Source organism: Falco punctatus (genome assembly GCF_963210335.1).
Source record: "Falco punctatus genome assembly, chromosome: 9".
NCBI classification, from domain to species: Eukaryota; Metazoa; Chordata; class Aves; order Falconiformes; family Falconidae; genus Falco; species Falco punctatus.
In genome coordinates, this window is record NC_137589.1 from 29,672,583 (window position 1) to 29,682,305 (window position 9,723).

Genomic DNA, 9,723 nt, shown 5'->3' on the forward strand with positions numbered 1-9,723 from the left:
GAGCAGGAAAGACCATTTACAAGGAGCTGAAGTGGTTTGTTCTGATTCTATAAGAGATGGAAGGTCAGGAGAGAGCAATAACCCTTCTCAGTGGCTTTTATATCAGGACAGGGACTGCAGCTGTTTGCAATCACAGCTATTGTGGACACAAAGGATGTGAGAATTGATCTGATTTCTTCCTCCAGGATAAATTTAAACTACATGGGAACAAAACCTACTACCACTGGAAGCTGCTGCTTCAATCTTGAAGACACAAAAGGCTCAATGAGTTCAGGATTTGACACAAAGCAATTTGAGGTCAAAGTTGCAACTTTTAACATGCTAGAAGCCTTGCAGGGTTTGGATAGGAGGGTAGGTTTATCACAGGGCCCCTTTAGTCAAACGTTGACATCCCTCTAGGGGATTTGCTGCAAGTCAAGAGGAAGAAACAGCCTGAAGCACAAACTAAGGGGCAAAATTGTTGTGTCTGGGAGATCAAGTAGGTCAGATAAATTGTAAGGATGTGTTGTGGTCACAAAGCACATTAATCTCTTGCACAAATGAGTCACTGAAACGTTTCATATGCCTGCCTCCATTTCTGCATTACTTTCCCCTGCCCCAGAGAGATCCAGCAATGCCAGGCTCCATGACATGTGGTTCTGGGAGAGGAGACCTGCAAACTAAAGCCAGTGCCCTGGCATGGCTAAAGAGCCCAGACTTTCTTTTGCAGCCCTGGACATTCTTTGCAATGTTGGTGTCTGCTTTGGTGGAGTGACTCGATCCTACTGCCAGGGTAGTGTTCCCTGGGCTCCTTTTGCAGGCACATGAGGAGTCTCCTGTAGGCTGCAGCAGCCAGCGGAGCACCAGAGCACCAGTGGTCTCTGCTCCAGCATCCCATGGAGGAGGTTGCCCAGCTGCTGCTGCTGGGGCCAGCTCAGCTCCACAGCCTGTTGCTATACAAAGGCACTCTGCAGACAGCACCATCTCACTTATCCTCCTGGTTCCCTGCTCAGTGGTACCCATCGCTTCCCTCGTATCAGTGGCTGAGATTGGAGACGTCCTGCTGAGACCATCTCTTTAGCCTGTTAACGCAGGATTTATGCCACCAACAGCCTGATTCTTTAACTGCTCAGCCCTTTCTTTTGCACCTCTTGTTGTGTGTGCTGGTGATATTTCTCTGCAAGAAATACAGATTAGTTGCAGCTGAACTGTCACTGTCCCACTTGGTCCCCAGGCTGCTCTGATGACTTGCATGTGAGACTTCACTTTACCCTTACCTGAAGCAGCCAAATACACCTGTGAGGAGAAATTAGCTGCTTCACTGACAGAGCTCAGTTGCTTCAGAGATTCCCAGTGCCTCCAGCACAATGGGTAAATGAAGCAGCTCACCCAGCAAGTGTCTTCCCAGAGAAGCACGGCTCAGGGCAGATGCACCCACACCTCGGTGCTCTGCCTCCCCAGAACTGAGGATTGTGCCAAGCAGGGCTCACCTGGCCTTTACCCTACAGTGTTAATGCTTTCCCCTTGCCACAGAAAACGCTCTGCAGCAGGTTTGCCGTGCATTCCCCTGCCCTCCTTTCCACCAAACCCGAAGAGTTTCTGACTCTTCCCAGCTTTTCTCCTCCTTTTGTACATTAGCAAGTGGTCTCAGCACCACCCTGAATGTCTGGAGATGTTGTTCCTCAGCTGGCCCAGCTATGGCTGGGGGTTGGAAATGCAGCTGGGCTCCTGCTGCACCCCTGTGTGCTCACCTAGCCCCTAAATCAGCCCTTTTCTCCCCAATGCTGACAGGTCTTTGTGGGACAAGGACAGCAAGGTCACCTGTGAGGACCCACTCAGAGCACCTGCCCCTCACGCAGTGGCATGTGTAAAAACCACTTTCAAGTTCCCATCCCAGGCTGGCTGGGACTGCTGCCAGCTCTCTTCTGCTCCAGGAAAATTCCATTTTGGGCAGGGTGGTGAGGAGGACACAAGCAGGGAAGGCAGAGCTCAGCCTGGCCTTGAGGACAGCCATGGGAGTGGCCAAAATTGGGCCAGAGAGGACAAAAATTGCTAGACAAAGATGATACACACCCCAACAGACTCATCTGAATGCACGCACACACATGCAAGCGCACTCAAATCTTGTTTGTTTTTTTGAAACCAGTCTAAAAAAAGGAAACAAAGAAGAGAAAGTTCACAGCTGGTAGACCACCCAGAGGATGTTTATCCCAAATTTCAGCATATCATTTTAGATCACATTTTGGCCTCTGCCCTCTGGGCACCATTTCACTACTAAATGCACTGTGGAATAAACGCCAAGTGATGGTGGAACACGAATAATCCCTTCTCAGAGAGAATTACTTTTCTGGTGAATACTGGGGAATAAATGCTGCTTTAAAAAGCAATAACTTGTTAAACAGACACACACACACGAGCAGACCCCATTAAAGTCATTTGATGTGAGCCAGGGAAAAGTGTCTCTAAATCACATAATTATTTTAAAAGATGAAGACACATTTGCTTAAACTGGTTCAAATCACCTTTGGGGAGGGAGGAGGGAAGGTTTGTGTCTGCACCATTAAGTGCTCTGATTTCCTGCAGCTCACCCCAGACTCTTGTTTTAATAGCATTAAACATATGAATATGTGGTAATAAAATACAGGTGGTTTCCTTGAGCTTTATTGACTTCCTATGCCACAAAGAGAAAATCATTGCTTCCTTGTTTATCTGGTTTAGCATTTCTTGGGTTTATATTTCTTCTCTTTTGATGAATGCAGGCAGCTGCTTGGCTGTACTAGAGAGCTGCTGCAGCCGCCTGCTCTGACCAAAGCACATCCCTCCGTGCTTAAAGGAGTCCCAGCGGTTTCACCCCAGTACTTACTGCACCCCATGAGCCAGGAGGCAGGGATGCGTGGCCAGGACACAGATGGAGCCAGACCCCTTGCTCCATGCCTGGCTGGAACTCGGGGATGCGCAGGGGTCTCAGCTTTGTGTCCCCTGCGTGGCTGCGATCCCCGAGCAGCGGTCCTGCGCCCACCCACACCTGCCATCCCGGCGCTGTCCAGCCCACCCACCCATCACACAAAGCATCAGAGATGGGACATCCCATGGAAAGTCTCACTTCTAAATCCCGGCGGGGAATGCTGAGTCCAGGGGAATCCATCCCCTGCGTGTCTCAGGGCTGGCTTTCCCCGAGACCCTTCGGGGAACACGTTGTGGCCCGAAGGACACACCCGGCGCTGGGCTTGGTCGCCCTTCTCCCAGCCTGAGTCCCCTCCCCACGGCTGGCCTGGGGCTCGGCACCCCCACGTAGCTGGGGCGGGGGACGCCGTGCCGCCCGTACCAGGGGGGGCCGCGGGGGACGGTGCCGGGCGCTCTCTGGCCGCGAGGTGGCGCTCGCTGCCCGCCGCTGGCAGCCGCTCCCCCGGCACAGCGGCGGGCGCGCCCCGGTCCTGCCGGTCTCACCCAGCCGCGGGTGGTCGCACCTGGCGGGGGAGGTGGCCACCGGGACACCGTGTCACTCCAGCTGGTGTGCAGCGTCCTGCGGCTTAGGCCAGCTCCGCAGGCCACGGTGCACCAGGTTCATCTGTGGAGGGGTGGTGCCACATGTGCTGGGGGTACCCATAGCCTTGGCCCCTGTTTGTCTCAAGGCACTTGGGTGAGGGGTTACGTTGCCCTAGACCCCATCTTTTGGGGGAAACCAGACAGCCAAGTGCCCCTCTCTCCATCCACTGCAGAGAGGCCTGAGGTCCCCTGGCTCCCATCCAGAAAACATCCCTAGGCACTTAAAGGCAAACAAGGGAGGATGTGTGCTGAGACTGAAATGGGAAGGGAGGCTGCATGAGGAAGGAAAGAAGGACGGTGGGGTCAGAGCTGTGCAAGGCAGCACCTGTAGCCCTGCTAGGGAATACTCACCCGTCCCCACTACACCATCTCTTGTATGGAAGGTCTTCACCCCTCATCCCACCAAGGCCAGTTTGGGCTGAGCCATCAGCCACGGTTTCCTCTGGGAAGGACTGGAGTCAGGACCTAACTCCTGATCCCACTTGTTGGCAGGGGTGAGAAACAGGCTCCCAAAATGCAGGAGATGTTCAGCAACTGGACCCCGTCCCTCACTGCTCACCTCCCTTGGCAGCACCTGCAGCCACAAGCTCTCTCAGGAAACCCTTTCTGCCGTATGACCTTACAGGTGTGTCTGCCTGGCCCTGGGCTCTCCCTGCCACAGCTGCCGTGTGTTTCCTCAGGGGCTGGCACACACACGTGCACCCTGGGGTCCCAGTGCAGGCTCTGCGCTCCCTCACCCAACTGCTACAAGTCCTGCTTCTGCCCATGGTACGTGGTACAGCTCTGCTCAAGGCTGTATGTACCCCCAGATCCTCAAAGGACCAGGACTGGAGGGAGACTGCATGAGAAATGTTGTGGGTCCACCAATAGATTCCTCTTGCCTTGCTCCCTGGAGAGGACACTACACTCTGCATCCCACCTTCTGCCTCTGGACACAGTGGTATGAGCCACGGCCAAGGCAGGTTTCAAACCTGTCATAACAACCGATAAGGTTTCAACATTTGTTTCACTCCATCCTGAAATGAAAGCCAGATCTCTCCAAGTATTTCCGTGAGGACGGGGGGCAGTGGGGAGTGCCGTCTCCACAGATCCCTCACTTGCCTCTGTGAGTGGCCGTGTTGGTGGGCGGGATGCCCAGAACACATCTCTGTGGTTGTGGGGTCCCTCCAATGGCAGGAGAGCACAGCCTGGCAGTGGCAGAAACCCAACAGTGTTGCAAATGCATATAAAACTTCCCGGAGCTTAATCCTGGAAGGAGGGCAGTGCCCTGGGTACGGCCCAGCAGCTACTGCCATGCTCCACACCTGTGTCACCAGGGGATGCAGTAGCCGAGACATGCATTTCAGCAGCATTCTCATGATGTGACATCTCCAGACCCTGTGAGCCCCTCCAGCACGTGCCACCTGCAGCAGGGCCAGACAAGCCAGGTATAGACCCTGCTGGGGGGCAGCCCTCCTCTGCCCAGCCCAGGCTCCCACTGGACCAGGAGCCCAAATCCCAGCTGCCCCTCATTGCTCGCCCCCATACCCCACAGGCCTGCAGAGACTTGGTGCCTTTTCTCTGCAGTTTTCAAAAGAGCATTCTTCTGGTACATCATGGCTCCCAGGGACCTGCTGGCATTTGTCCTCTTGTCCTCCAGCCTGGCCTCAGAGGACCCTCTTTCTCCCCCACGCTCTCAGGGCTCTCCTGTGAAAACAGCCAGATCAGCTGCGGAGGCTTTTATCCCTGGAGATCGAGAGCTGTGCAGAGACCTGGCCACAACTCAATGCACTTGTGCTCGCTTGCTCATGATGCCCCCGAGCAAGCCTCTTCCCCACCGCTGCCTCCTTTTTCCCCTTTGCCACTTTCCATGGGGAGATCTTGGGGTCAAGCCCTGCCTCTCAGCACATTTAGGGCCAATAAACCAGATAGCCCAGGTTTGGTCTTACTCCCACTGACCACCAGCATCGCAAACCAAGTGCTTTCTAGATGAAAGCCTAGAGAGGAAGAGTCTCACCAGACCTGACGTGCCCAAAAGCCAGGCATCAGCAACAGCAGGTATCAATCGCAAAACAAAGCAACTTTCCAAAAAATTCCTCTTGCTGAGACAGGAAAGCCCCTGGAAAACAGAGCTTTTCTCCATGTTTTCATCTATCCCCATCTTTGTACTCCTTCCCAACTGTAGTTAAAAACAGTATGTATTGATTGATATTTTTTAATCGCTGCTTTGTTATTTTTAGGCGGCTGCAGTCTAGGAAAGACAGACAGTTAACCGCAGCTCTCAGACCAGCGGGTTTACATTCTTTGCAGGCAACGACAAAACGAGTTCTCTCAAGCCTGGCTCCTTCCTCCTTAAAAACTGGAGCGGGGACTCCCCATCTATTTCTGCTCATTTTATTTTTGCTTCAGAAGCAGCAAGGCAAAAGGCAGCTGAGCTGAAGGTAAGTGCTGAATTTCCAGCCCCAAGGAAGCGCAAGGCAGGGGTTTGCAGCTCTCTGCAAAGGGGATCCGCACAGCTTCGGCGTGCTGGAGGTTGGCGTGTAATTTGGAGTTACACAGCTAAAAGCTGCCAGAGTCAGCCCTGTGCTTACCACAGCTAGCTGCAAAAAAAAACAAAAAAGGAAGCCAGAAATTAATTTCTAGACTTGGAAAATCAAGATTTTTTCATTGCCTTCAGAAAAAAAATTATCTCTTTCAGTACACTTTTAAGTTTGATTTGAATAAGCCTATAGAATCTATTTTCAACTACCAAAACAACAAGGAGTTTCTTTCTATTCAGTGGAAGGGAATAGGGGCAAAGAACCTCTGTCCTAATCTTGGACAAGCACTGACACACCAGGCAAATTTCCTACTGTAACGAAGGCAAAAATAATGATAACAATAATTTAAAAAAAAATAAATTTCAAAGTCCTGGCTAGCTTCAGAAATAAAAGATATACAAAACCAGAGACAATTTGGTTTGACTGCAGCAGAAGCTTGTGATAATGTATAGCTTTGCATACTTTTCTTCTTCCCTTAATATTGTTTTTTAAAAAAATTTTTTTTAAATCTAGTTTTTCTTCACAAATTAAGACCTTTTAATTTAGAAACTTTCCACCCAGGATATTTTGATAATTCCAAATCTTATTTCACAAATGTTTTTCAAGTAAGCGGCCGTCAAAGCTCACTGTTGCACAAAGAAATCAGTGTCACTCAGCCAGTCTGCTTCTGGCAGGGGGGAAAAAAAAAAAAAGATTAATTCAAAAAGTTCCAGCTGTCCCAGAAGCCCAGACAGGGCTGGCTTTTTCCTGTAACCAAAACAGTTTTCAGCAAAGCCATTTCCAGTTTTTTCAGTAAATGGGCTTGTGTTTTGTACCCCATCTCGCCCACGGCAGCGAGGAGGGGGCTGCCCTCCGCGGCGCTGGGCTCCCGCTGGCGCCGTGCTGAGGCAGCAGCCCCAGGTTTAAGCTTCATTTTTGATGGGTTGGTTACTTAGGAGCACATCCAAAAATACTGATCTACAGCCTTGGTGAGGTAAGGAAAATGATCCTATATATGGGTGTTAGTGGGGTCGTAGCCTCCTTTTATTATCAATTATACAAACCATATTCAACGACACATATGCTCACCTAGGTCTTCCTCCAGTAAGTGCTGCATACAGGTGACTCTCGCAGATGCTGCTGCAGGAAAAATGGAATTAAGCACACAACGAATGCCCTGTAGATGAGATAACACAGCCCAAGAAAAGCTGCATGGGATCTTTACAAGTACTTACCAGAAATTGGGGCATGCAAGTACTGCAAGGGGCCAAATGGACTGGCCTGTGCCCAGGAAACAGGCAGGAGGCTCCAGCAAAGACCCTTCAGTCTTTCCGTGGGCCCATCCCTCTGCAGAGATAAACCAACTGATCTTCGTTTGGATGAGTCACGTGCTTAACTAATTGGCTAAATGGGGGCCAGACCTCTGGTTCCTCCTGCCCACATAGTTTGCTGAGCTGGGACCAAACCCAGACAACCGCAGCCTGTCCAGCTGGGCTTCGTCTCTTCCAGCTCCACACAGATGTTCAATACTCCGCTTGCTTATGCAAAGATGGTGCTTTTTCTCCCCCCCCAGATTTTGCCCTCAAATTCTCAGCACATCCATAGCCAACCCAACATGATCGATAGCTCTTGATCCCTGGTGGCAATAGAGGTGTGCAAGCCCACGGCACGCTCTGGCAATACCCGTGTGCCCTTCGTGCCCGCTTTCCCGTGCCAGCCCATGTTCATTCTACTTTGGTCTATATTTCCTAAATACAGGCGAACAGTAAAAAAACATTTCTTCCAAAGTCCCATTTCACATTTGGGATTCGCTACAATTTGAGATAGAGGGAAGGGGGAAATGACTTTCAAGGCATCTTAATGCAGTTTTATTCCTGTTCCCAAATAGGTATAATACGAAAAATTAAATCAGCCTTCAACGTGGTATGGATGGCGCCAGGATATGGCTGAGGTGATGTCAGTCTACAAAACATATCGTTATGTGTCATCATTTCATGTCATTGCTTACTGATTTAATTCCATCATATTTCAGGCAACTTTTATTGTCCAGATACAGATCATCATATTAATAACTGGAAGCACATATGCAGATTATCAAGAACATCTCCTGCCACTAAGCCAATTTTTAAAATGAATCCAAGAGAAATATTTTAAGGTAAACCCCTTCTAGAAGCAAATTTTTCCAGGGACAAAAAAGACCAGAAGAGTATTTTTCTGGTTCCAATGTTACATTGTTATTATATCGTTGTTTATATCAATTTTTCTTTTTTTTTTCTTTTTGCCTTTTTTTTTTTTTTAACAGGAAAGATTGATAAGAAAAGGAGGAAGCCAACAGTTTCAAGAACAAGGTGTAGCTAAATATTGTATCTAAACACATACCCTCGAATGTGCATTATCATACATTCAACTTCACCAGGGAACATTTTGGAGTATGAACTGAATAATGTGGATATTATAAAATAGCTGTCTTGGAATTAAATTTTACAATATTGATGTGTCATAATAATAAAATAGAAAACACTTTTAATATCAGCAGTGAGCTCTATCATCCTTTTTTATTATTATTTTGTGGTTGGTGCTTTTTCCTACACAGAAACCTTGAAAACAAAAATATACACTGCAACAAACGGTAAATCATTAAAGATTTGTACACAGCAATACCTCCTGAAGGAGGAAGCCCTAACCCCAGCATTATCTTTGTAGCCAAAGTTGGGCACATATTAAGTAATTAGCTTAACCGTCACCTAAAAAACTGACCGTAGTACAAAACAATTCAAATACAAGACATGTGAAATGTATCTTGGAAAAAAATACAAGGTGTTTTATTTTAGCAGTTTTTGAGGGGTAATCAAGTGTCTTTTAAAGATGTCTCCAAAAGTGCATGTTCTCCGTGTTTACTTCTTTTCCTGTGTTTTATCGTTTGTTTTTTTTTTCTTTTTCCATTTCTTGTCTCTATCGCTGCAAATATTTCTCTGTGTTCACTTATGCATTGGACTGCAGGATGGGAAAATCTTGCAGCAACATAAATTTTCAGCCCAGTCCTGCAGTAATAGATTTTGATCCCTGGCAGCGTTGCGGGTGATAGAGGTGTGCACAACCATGGTGTGTGCACAACCATCCTGCAGTAATCGATTTTGGATAAAGCAACCTATTCATACGCTCCCTTAACAAGCTCCCCAGCATGCTGCACCCAGAGAACCTGTCTTCCAGGAGCACTATGAACCGCCAGGTATCAAAGGCTTGAGGAATATTGTCTCACAAATCCCACAGGCAGCCTCGACCCCCTCAGGGGGTCCCTGTCAGGGGCTTGTGGCTGGCCACCCTCTTCAGCCCTCTCCTCCAACATCCTTTACCCAGTAATCCCCAGTGCTGGAAGGAAACGCCAGGCTGAAGTCAGCCCAGCTTCCCTGACCATAAGCCTGGGAGTGTCCCCCTAGGAAACCAACAGGAGTTTTCCCACCAGTTTGATTTTCCTCTGAGAAAGGCTTGCCTAGCCGGGGACAATGTCCTCAAGTAAGGCTGAGCGCGAACGAAAAACATGGTGCCTAGAATAATTCCCTGCAAGGTTATCTCTAAAATGTACTCTTGCTTATTTTTTTACATTCAGATTCCCCTTTCCATACAAACTTTCAGACATTAATATCTCTAGACATCCCCCCTCAGCCCAGACGAGACCCTGCTCCAATCTCTTATTCAAGAA

General features: G+C 48.9%; 2 long non-coding RNA genes across 6 annotated transcripts; one reads left to right on the forward strand and one right to left on the reverse strand.

The window, feature by feature from the left end:
• Positions 1 to 3,557: 3,557 nt before the first annotated feature.
• Positions 3,558 to 7,902, reverse strand: LOC308069702. Of its 2 annotated transcripts, XR_013930494.1 has the most exons (3): positions 7,259 to 7,902; positions 7,113 to 7,163; positions 3,558 to 5,211 (listed from the first exon to the last, which is right to left on the reverse strand). It is a non-coding gene; the product is annotated as an uncharacterized lncRNA (long non-coding RNA). The 2 variants fall into 2 exon arrangements; XR_013930495.1 differs by lacking the exon at positions 3,558 to 5,211 and having other exon boundaries at positions 5,883 to 7,163.
• On the forward strand, positions 5,223 to 8,555 carry LOC308069701. Of its 4 annotated transcripts, XR_013930492.1 has the most exons (4): positions 5,226 to 5,945; positions 7,912 to 7,974; positions 8,056 to 8,178; positions 8,326 to 8,555. It is a non-coding gene; the product is annotated as an uncharacterized lncRNA (long non-coding RNA). The 4 variants fall into 4 exon arrangements; XR_013930490.1 differs by having other exon boundaries at positions 5,223 to 7,017; positions 7,912 to 8,178; XR_013930491.1 differs by having other exon boundaries at positions 5,225 to 5,945; positions 7,912 to 8,178.
• The last annotated feature ends 1,168 nt before the right edge of the window (positions 8,556 to 9,723 follow it).